Genomic DNA, 9,495 nt, shown 5'->3' with positions numbered 1-9,495 from the left:
AAAAACGGACAAGCCATGAAAACATCATGCTAGCTGCTTACGATCATGCAAAGCAATATGACAATGAATGCTCAAGTCATGTATATGATGATGATGGAAGTTGCATGGCAATATATCTCGGAATGGTATGGAAATGCCATAATGGGTAGGTATGGTTGCTATTTTGAGGAAGATATAATGAGGCTTATCTGTGACAGAGCGTATCATATCACGGGGTTTGGATGCACCGGCGAAGTTTGCACCAACTCTCGAGGTGAGAAAGGGCAATGCACGGTACCGAAGAGGCTAGCAATGATGGAAGGGTGAGAGTGTGTATAATCCATGGACTCAACATTAGTCATAAAGAACTCACATACTTATTGCAAAAATCTATTAGTCATTGTAACAAAGCATTGCGCGCATGCTCCTAGGGGGATAGATTGGTAGGAAAAGACCATCGCTCGTCCCCGACCGCCACTCATAAGGAAGACAATCAATAAATACCTGATGCTCCGACTTCGTTACATAACGGTTCACCATACGTGCATGCTACGGGAATCACAAACCTCAACACAAGTATTTCTACTAATACACAACTACCCACTAGCATGAATCTAATATCACCATCTTTATATCGCAAAACTATTGCAAGGAATCAAAATGTCATATTCAGTGATCTACAAGTTTTATGTAGGATTTTATGACTAACCATGTGAATGACCAGTTCTTGTCATCTCTCTAAATAGATATAAGTGAAGCAAGACAGTTTAATTCTTTCTAAAAAAGATATGCCCATGCTCTAACAAATATAAGTGAAGCAAAAGAGCATTCTACAAATGGCGGTTTTCTATGTAAAGAGAAATAGGCAATCCAAACTTCAAATGATATAAGCGAAGCACATGAAGCATTCTATAAAGCCATACTCAAAGAATATAAGTGAAGTGCAATGAGCATTATATAAATCAACCAAGGACTACCTCATAACAGCATGGTGCATCAAAGAAAAATAAAAACTAAATGCAAAAGACGCTCCAAGATTTGCACATATTGCATGAACGAAACGAGTCCGAAAACATACTGATACTTGTTGAAGAAAGAGGGGATGCCTTCCCGGGCATCCCCAAGCTTAGACGCTTAAGTATCCTTGAATATTTACATGGGGTGCCTTGGGCATCCCCAAGCTTGAGCTCTTGCCTCTCTTCCTTCTTCTCACATCGAGACCTTCTCGATCATCGAACACTTCATCCACACAAAACTTCAACAGAAAACTCGGTAAGATCCGTTAGTATAATAAAGAAAATCACTACTCTAAGTACTGTTGCAAACCAATTCATATTTTGTTTTTGCATTGTGTCTACTGTAATATAGCATATTCATGGCTTAATCCACTGATAGAAATTGATAGTTTCATCAAAACAAGCAAACTATGCATCAAAAACAGAATCTTTCTAAAACAGAACAGTCTGTAATAATATGAACATTCACCATACTTATGATACTTGAAAAATTCTGCTAAATTAGGAAAAATAAACACTTTTTATGGAAAGACAGTGCAAAAAGAATCAGAACCGTTTGACATTCCAGTAAAAATGTAAAATCGCGCACTACAGCCAAAGTTTCTGTCCTGCACTGCACAAACCAACAAGCATTGTAAACATCCTAAAGGCAAACCTTGGCACATTATTTTTATAATACAATGGAATTGTACAAGGGGATAATTATTTTTGTTGAAAAGTTTCTGTAATTAAGATTCACAAAGTTTCCATGGGCATGAACAAAGTTCCAGGACGTCCCCCACTTTCACAATGCTCGTCTATCTCACTTTCGCTTTTCTTTTTTAAAAGTTTTGGGTTCCCCTCTTTATTTATTGTTTTTAAACTATATGAAAGCACTCAATAGAAATAAATGACTGTCTAAAACTTCCGGGTTGTCTCCCTGGCAGCGCTTTCTTTAAAGCCATTAAGCTAGGCATATAGTGCTCAAGTAATGGATCCACCCGGATCCCAAGGTATATCAAAGAAAATTTTAATTAACAATGATTTTTAATTTAGTAGTGAGCACAAAGTAACATATATCAAGCAACAACGAAGTCTAACTCTTTTCCTATGCATCGGCATGTCATAAAAGAACAATTCATGCACGCCAAGTAAAGGCCAATGCATAGTATAAGTAGTTTCTTGTAATTCTATCATATTGGAAACATAGAGAGGTGGAGATATAGTTCCTCTCTCATAATAATTGCAAGTAGGAGCAGCAAGCACATGCATATTATATTCATCAAAATCATCATGTGCAACAGTAAAAGGCAACCCATCAATATAATCCTTAATAAGTGCAAACTTCTCTGATATAGTGTAGTCGGGAGAATTCAAAAAGATAATAGGACTATCATGCGTGGGTGCAATAGCAACAATTTAATGTTTAACATAAGGAACTATAGCAAGTTCATCTCCATAAGCATCATTCATATTGGCATCATGGCCACAAGCATAGCAAGCATCATCAAAAAGGGTTATTTCAAGAGAATCGACGGGATCATAACAATCATCATAGCAAGCATCCTTCGGTAAGCACGAAGGGAAATTAAACAATGTATGAGTTGAAGAGTTACTCTCAATAGAAGGTGGGCACGGGTAGCTAATCCGCTCTTCCTCCTTTTGTTCTTCGCTCTCCTCATCATCTTTTTCATCCAATGAGCTCACAGTTTCATCAATTTCTTCTTCCATAGACTCCTGCAAAATATTAGTCTCTTCTTGGACAGCGGAGGAGTCCTCAATATATGGTTTAACATAGGCATTAGAAGCATAATTATCATAACAATATTCAAGTATGGCAGAATTTTCAGATTTGTAAAGAGTAGCATCATACGTTTCAATCAAAGAAGCATTGTCATAGGCACCCTTAAAAGCAACAAATTCTTCAATTTGTTGAACATCATAGTAATTATAAACACCCTTAGCATATGAAGACATGATTCCATTATCAATAAACTCACATTGTTAGAGAAGGTGTTTCTTAGGGTTTTCAGAACAACAAGCAACATCATATATTTCACATAAATTCCAAGCATAGCACTGCAAACGATGAATTTGATCCAGCAAACGTTTCCCTTTTTCAGATATACGGTGTCGCACATAACAAGCATGCTCATCTAAAGATCTGCCCTCAACTAAGCTAGTTGGGGTTTCAGCACGAGCACATAGGGATCGAAGATGATCCAAGTAATAAGCTTCTGGAGTGTGATAGATTTTGAGTGGTTCTTCAACCATTGGTTCAGTAGGTACAACTAATTTGTTTGGTATTTTGTGTTTCCTACCCATAACTAAAGATAGAAAACAACTAAGAACAGCAAATAAAAATTATTTAGTGATAAAGCAAACAAGCACACACGAGAATATTCACCCCACGCTATAAGTCCCTGGCAACGGCGCCAGAAAAAGGTCTTGATAACCCACAAGTATAGGGGATCAATTGTAGCCTCTTTCAATAAGTAAGAGTGTCGAACCCAACGAGGAGCTAAATGTAGAACAAATATTCCCTCAAGTTCTATCGACCACCGATACAACTCTACGCACGCTTGACGTTCGCTTTACCTAGAACAAGTATGAAACTATAAGTACTTCGTAGGTGTTTTTTGGATAGGTTTGCAAGATAATAAAGAGCGCGTAAAAAAGAAGTAGGGGCTGTTTAGATAAAGACACAACTAAAGTAAATATAACAAGTGTGGAAAAGTGGTGGTAGGAGTTGCGAGATTGTCCCTAAGCAATTGACTACTTTACTAGACCGATAGCAAGTTTTATGTGGGAGAGGCCACTGCTAGCATGTCATCCCTGACTTGGAATTCTATGCACTTATGATTGGAACTATTAGCAAGCATCCGCAACTACTAACGTTCATTAAGGTAAAACCCAACCATAGCATTAAGATATATTGGTCCCCCTTCAATCCCGTATGCATCAATTTCTATGCTAGGTAGAAGCTTCTATCACTCTTGCCCTCCAATACATAGTCCTATCAACATACAACTAACCCTATGGTGTGATCCACGCGCGCACTCATATGATGGCCACCAAAGGACAACAACATAACCACAAGCAAATTAAATCAATCATAGCAATTCATCAACCACCGATAGGACAACGAAAATCTACTCAGACATCATAGGATGGCAACACATCATTGGATAATAATATGAAGCATAACGCACCATGTTCAAGTAGAGGGTACAGCAGGTTCCGGGAAAGTGGACCGCTGTAGATAGTGGGGGGAAGGTGATGGAGATGTTGGTGAAGATGGCGGAGGTGTTGGTGAAGATTGCGGTGATGATGATGGTGGCCACGGCAGCGTTACGGCGACACCGGAAGAGAGGGGGAGAGAGGCCCCCTTCTTCTTCTTCTTCCTTGACCTCCTCCCTAGATGGGAGAAGGGTTTCCCCTCTGGTCCTTGGCCTCCATGGCATGGGAGGGGCGAGAGCCCCTCCGAGATTGGATCTGTCTCTCTGTCTCTCTCTGTTTCTGCGCTCTTCGTTCTGCCCTTTCACCGTTTCATATATATATGGAGATCCGTAACTCCGATTGGATTGAAACCTTCGCCGAGATTTTTTTTCTTCTGAAAATTAGCTTTCTTGCGGTCGAAGAAGAGCAGCAACCGCCTTACGGGTGGCACACGAGGGTCAGGGGCGCGCCCCTGCCTCGTGGCCACCTCGGGAACCGTCTCGCGTTGATTCTTCTTCCCATATTCTCCAAATATTCCAAAAATATTCTCCGTCCGTTTTTATCCTGTTTGGATTCTGTTTGATATGGGGTTTCTATGAAACAGAAAACATGCAACAAACAGGAACTGGCACTGGGCACTGGATCAATATGTTAGTCCCAAAAATACTATAAAAAGTTGCCAAACGTATATGGAAGTTGTATAATATTGGCATGTAACAATCAAAAATAATAGATATGACAGAGACGTATCATGTCCGCACACCGCCACCGCGGGTGGCGCGCGATCCTGCTGTGGTGGCGCCGGGAGCGCAGGAGTGTTTTCTTGCGGCAGGGGAACTTCTTGGCAGCTTCCTTCTTTTCGCGCGGGCGCCCGGCGCTGCTAGTAGCGGCGGGTGGCCGCGCGCCTTAGCGCCTGGGCACCATCTTGGTGCGGAGGTGGCGAACGCGCTCCGTGGGCTACGTCACCCACGGCTGTTGGAGGGCGAGGTAGCGAGAGAGATAGGATAGGTGGGCCCCCAGCGGTGCTGGCGAGCTCGGCGATGCGGTCCAGCCAGTCCTCGTAGAGGTCGTCGACTGGGTGGTAGCGCAGGAGCTCGCATGCCATGAGCAGCGCGGCCTGCGCGTCCGTGGGCGCACGACGAGCGTGGGACGATCAGCCTGCCGGAGTCGGCGACGGGGTGGCGTTGTGGCCGTCCTGCCGCACCGAGGGATGCAGCGAAGATTCTTGCTACTCGTTTCCCACCGGGCCAGTGGCGGCGTTGGCGGCGGGTGATGGAGAACGTTGGGGAGGCCCGCCGATAGGGGCCGTCTGAGCGATGCGGGCGACCAGGGCGGCCCGGCCCTCGCCGCGAGCGCAGCGCGCATCTGCCATGGACGTCGTGGAGCGGCGGAGCATGGATCAACAAAAGGAAGGCTTCAGCACATCCCTACCTAGCGCGCCAAATGTCAGATTTTGGGTTCCAGCAAAACCCTTAAGGTTCAAACACTGGGGTGCGCACGAAGATCTTTCCCTCCCTCTAGCTCGCTCACTCACCATGATCTCAAAGCTCAGCGCGTCGAACTCGAAGAACAGGGGACACAAGAGTATATACTGGTTCAGGCCACTGATGTGGTGTAATACCCTACTCTAGTGTGGTGTGGTGGATTGCCTTGTAGGCTGTGGATGAACATGTACAAGGGAAGAACAGCCTCCTGAGGGGAGGTTTTCTTGGGCTCGGTGAGCTTGTGTGGTTGAGGATGATCCGAATGATCCGTCGTAGATCAGTTGCCTACTATGGTGGTGGCTAGTCCTATTTATAGAGGCCCGGGTCCTCTCCCCAAATATTAGGCGGGAAGGGATCCCACAACCGCCAATTTGAAGGGGGACAGCTAGTACAAGCTATCCTGACAGAAGGTGTTCTTCGCCTACCAAAGGCTCTGGTGGTGACGCTGTCGTGGGCTCCGTGATGACCTCCGTCCTGCCGTCCTGCTGGTCTTGGTCTTGTTGCACTGATATGGAAACCTTTGCCTGATGCCTCGGGACTCCTTGCATGCGCTTGCCCCTTTAGCACCAAAGAGGCAACGGGTACTCTGCGCCCGCTGGCGCCCGCCTTGCCTTGGTTGTCACGGCTCACGTCATGGGAACCTCATGAGGTGCCCCTCGCATTGATCTCTCCGCTCCTCACGAGCCAGCCTAGTGAGGCCACTCCTAAGGAGGTCTTGCGTCGTCCGCCTCGCGAGGCTTGGCCCCTCGCGAGGGTCTTGAGTGTTTTGTTGGTGAAGATGGCCCGTACCAGGCCGCTGGTGGAGCCACGCGGTGGGTCGCCAGCAGGCAAGTCTGGGGACCCCCGTTCCCAGAACGCCGACAACAGTGAATGCGGTTGAGCTGGCAGTCCCTTGATACTTGCACTACTAGGGAAAACCCTAGTAGTAGCGCTTGAAATATGCATAGCAGTAGCGCTGGGTCCAGCGCTACTGCTAGCATGCTACAACTAAGTTATAGCAGAAGCGCTATTATGGGCAGCGCTACTGGTAAGTATTGTTAGCACTAGCGCTTCCTGGACTAGCACTACTCATAACTATCTGTAACGCTTGTTCAGAGGAAGCGCTGCTGCTAAGTTAGCGCTACTGCTAGGTGCTTTCCAGCGCTACTGCTAATGTTCCTGCTTTCCCCGATTCGCACCCCTCTACGTATTTGTGTTGTATTTATATAGGCTCTATACAATAGTTTCTTCAGATCATACTAAACATACTCTATTCTCATCATATCATAGACATACAGTAGTCTCATCATACCATCATCATTCAACACAAATATCATCACATCTCGAAAATAGCGATACACAGGTGCGATCATGTCATGTCTCGAATAAGTGCAACTACATGGTCATGGCACACACAAAAGTTTCATCATCTCTATCTAAACCATGATGTAGAAGAGAAGAGCAATCAGCATGAGCAAGAGCGTGACTTTGTAGTACCGGCGGTCCCGCCCCTGCTCATGTTGGAGTGTCCACCTCAAGTAACTACTTTCCTCTTCGGCTCTGCTGTCGAACCCAGTGTGGCTAGCACCCGGGTACCTGTGCACTTGGGCCTGAGCGGCTGGCTAGTGGTCATAGACTCCTGGAACCCTCCCAATGTACACGACATAGTAGCCCTTCGCCATCTCTGATATATGTACCTGCATCGTGAGTTAATGAATTGAATGATAATATGCAACATAATGTACTTAAGAAAACAAACAGGCATAATTAGCAAAATACAAGCAACCAATAGTAAACATAAATGACGAAGTTACTCATACCCAAACTAATTAACTAGAGGGATCTACGCTAGTTCAGGACCACGGTTTAGTTACATCACGTAGTTTCGCCATGCATAAATTCAAAGTTTTGCCATAGAAAAAGACAGTAGTGACACATTGTCATCAACAATTAGTCCTCCATGTTGGCGGTCCAATCTTCATAGTCAGGGAGGTAGCACCTAAGCTTCTTGAAAGGCTTCAGGTCCAGATGTTGAGCGAGTAGCAGTGCTCGGACATCTTCCCGCGTGATTGGCCCATGGTAGAACATCCCTGTTGGTTCGAGGACCGGCTTCATGATCACTTGGGCAAGTTCACACTGTACGTGATAAAACTCAGCTCTGATTCGATGATCCGGTGTCTTTCCTATGCTTGTGGCCCAGCTGACAATATCAGCGTCGTTGGTAGTAGGTGACATGCGAAGGCGTTGATTATCCCTTCTGTACTCGAGCAAGTGATGCATGAGGTAGAATCCATCAGCCATACTGGTGTGCGGTTGCTGGATGCAGCAGAAGTCGGTCTTATGACCGAAAGCCAGCTCGCGACCCCTGTACTTTTTCACCATGATATATCCACCAGACAGGCTGAAGGTTAACAGGGCACTACCGATAACACTCTTTATGTGCTTGTAATCCTTTTTCCTGAGGTTCTTCGATGAGTCCAATACATAGCATGGGAGTATTCCGGGTACAGAACGATGAGGACGACGCCCCCCCCCCCCCCCCGCTGCGCAAACTAAGTACACCTCAAATTAGCCTCCATGCTTGCAAAGGAATGATTAACACTTACGAAAGGATATGTGTGGATGACTTACGTGGTACGATAAGGTAGGAGAAACGCTTCCTTGTCCTTATTAGCGATCATGAGGTCGCCGAGGTACTTGCTCGCATAGTCACGGTGCTCTTTGCAAACTGCCAAGAAGCTCTCGTGCATATAGAACGGGTCCGCGATGCAGATATATTGTATGTTCTCGACCCTGATGAAGTAGTTTAGATACAGCGCATACATGCGGATGAACTAGAAATCCAGCTTGGTCATGTGGAACATGTCATAAATGTAGACAAATCGCAGGATGAACTTATTCGCGGGCCAATTCTTGACATATAACTTCCCACCCGGCACCTGAGCCGCGTAAAGCGGGTATCCTGGTTTTTTCACGATCAGAAGGCTTTTCTCTCTTGCCAGCACATCTTCATGTAGTCTCCTTAGATCATTGTTCACTAGGTGCTCTAGCACTTTGGCGGGTAGGATCGGCTCGCCGGCGACATGGAAGCGCTTCGCACCTTGCACAGGTATTCTGTCTACCACCCGGGGCTTCAGAGGCGGCTGGCTGCTTGAAGCAGCTCCGGCACCTTTAGGGCCTTTCTTGTCCGGTCTCCTCCTTTGGGTGGGTGACGGTAGTGAGCCCACCATACCTTCCCTAAATACCACCCCCAGTGTCATTGGGCTAATCAATGGATGGGCCTCAGGGGGTTGCTGGGTACAGGTAGCATCTGGAGGCGTCTCCAGCGAGGATCGCTTGAAGAGAGACTTTTTGCATTTCGCCTTAGGATATAACAGCTCCGGCAAATCAGGCAGCATCAAGTCATCATATCCACGCTCATAGCATGAGTCTTCATCGTCCTGAGCCATCAATCCTCCGTCATCATAGGCGGTATTGAAATACTTGTCTGGGTCATCATCATCATTTTCCATGTCATCATCAACATTTGCTTCTTTAACAGCGGGGGCGACATCATCTCGCACTAATGGAGGCTCTCCCTCGTGTCGTCCTCTATCACCCGCCATGATAGGTGCAGGTAATTTGGTAGGTGGGGTGGTGTTCATACCTTCTTGAGAGGGTGGCATTGGCATGATACTGGCGCCTCGAGATGAAGAAGAGACTTCGCCCAACGCAAGAACCAGCTCTTGCATGCGCCAATCATCTTAGGGGTCTCGTCGTCATCGACTAGTATGGGAGGAGGCAAATCCTCGAAGCCCGCTAAGACACTGGCCACGTTAACCTTGAAGACGCCATCGAAC

This window comes from Triticum aestivum, chromosome 4D, assembly GCF_018294505.1.
Source record: "Triticum aestivum cultivar Chinese Spring chromosome 4D, IWGSC CS RefSeq v2.1, whole genome shotgun sequence".
In the NCBI taxonomy this organism is placed as follows: domain Eukaryota; kingdom Viridiplantae; phylum Streptophyta; class Magnoliopsida; order Poales; family Poaceae; genus Triticum; species Triticum aestivum.
The sequence above is the reverse complement of the archived record's forward strand: the minus strand, read 5'-3'. Positions refer to the sequence as shown.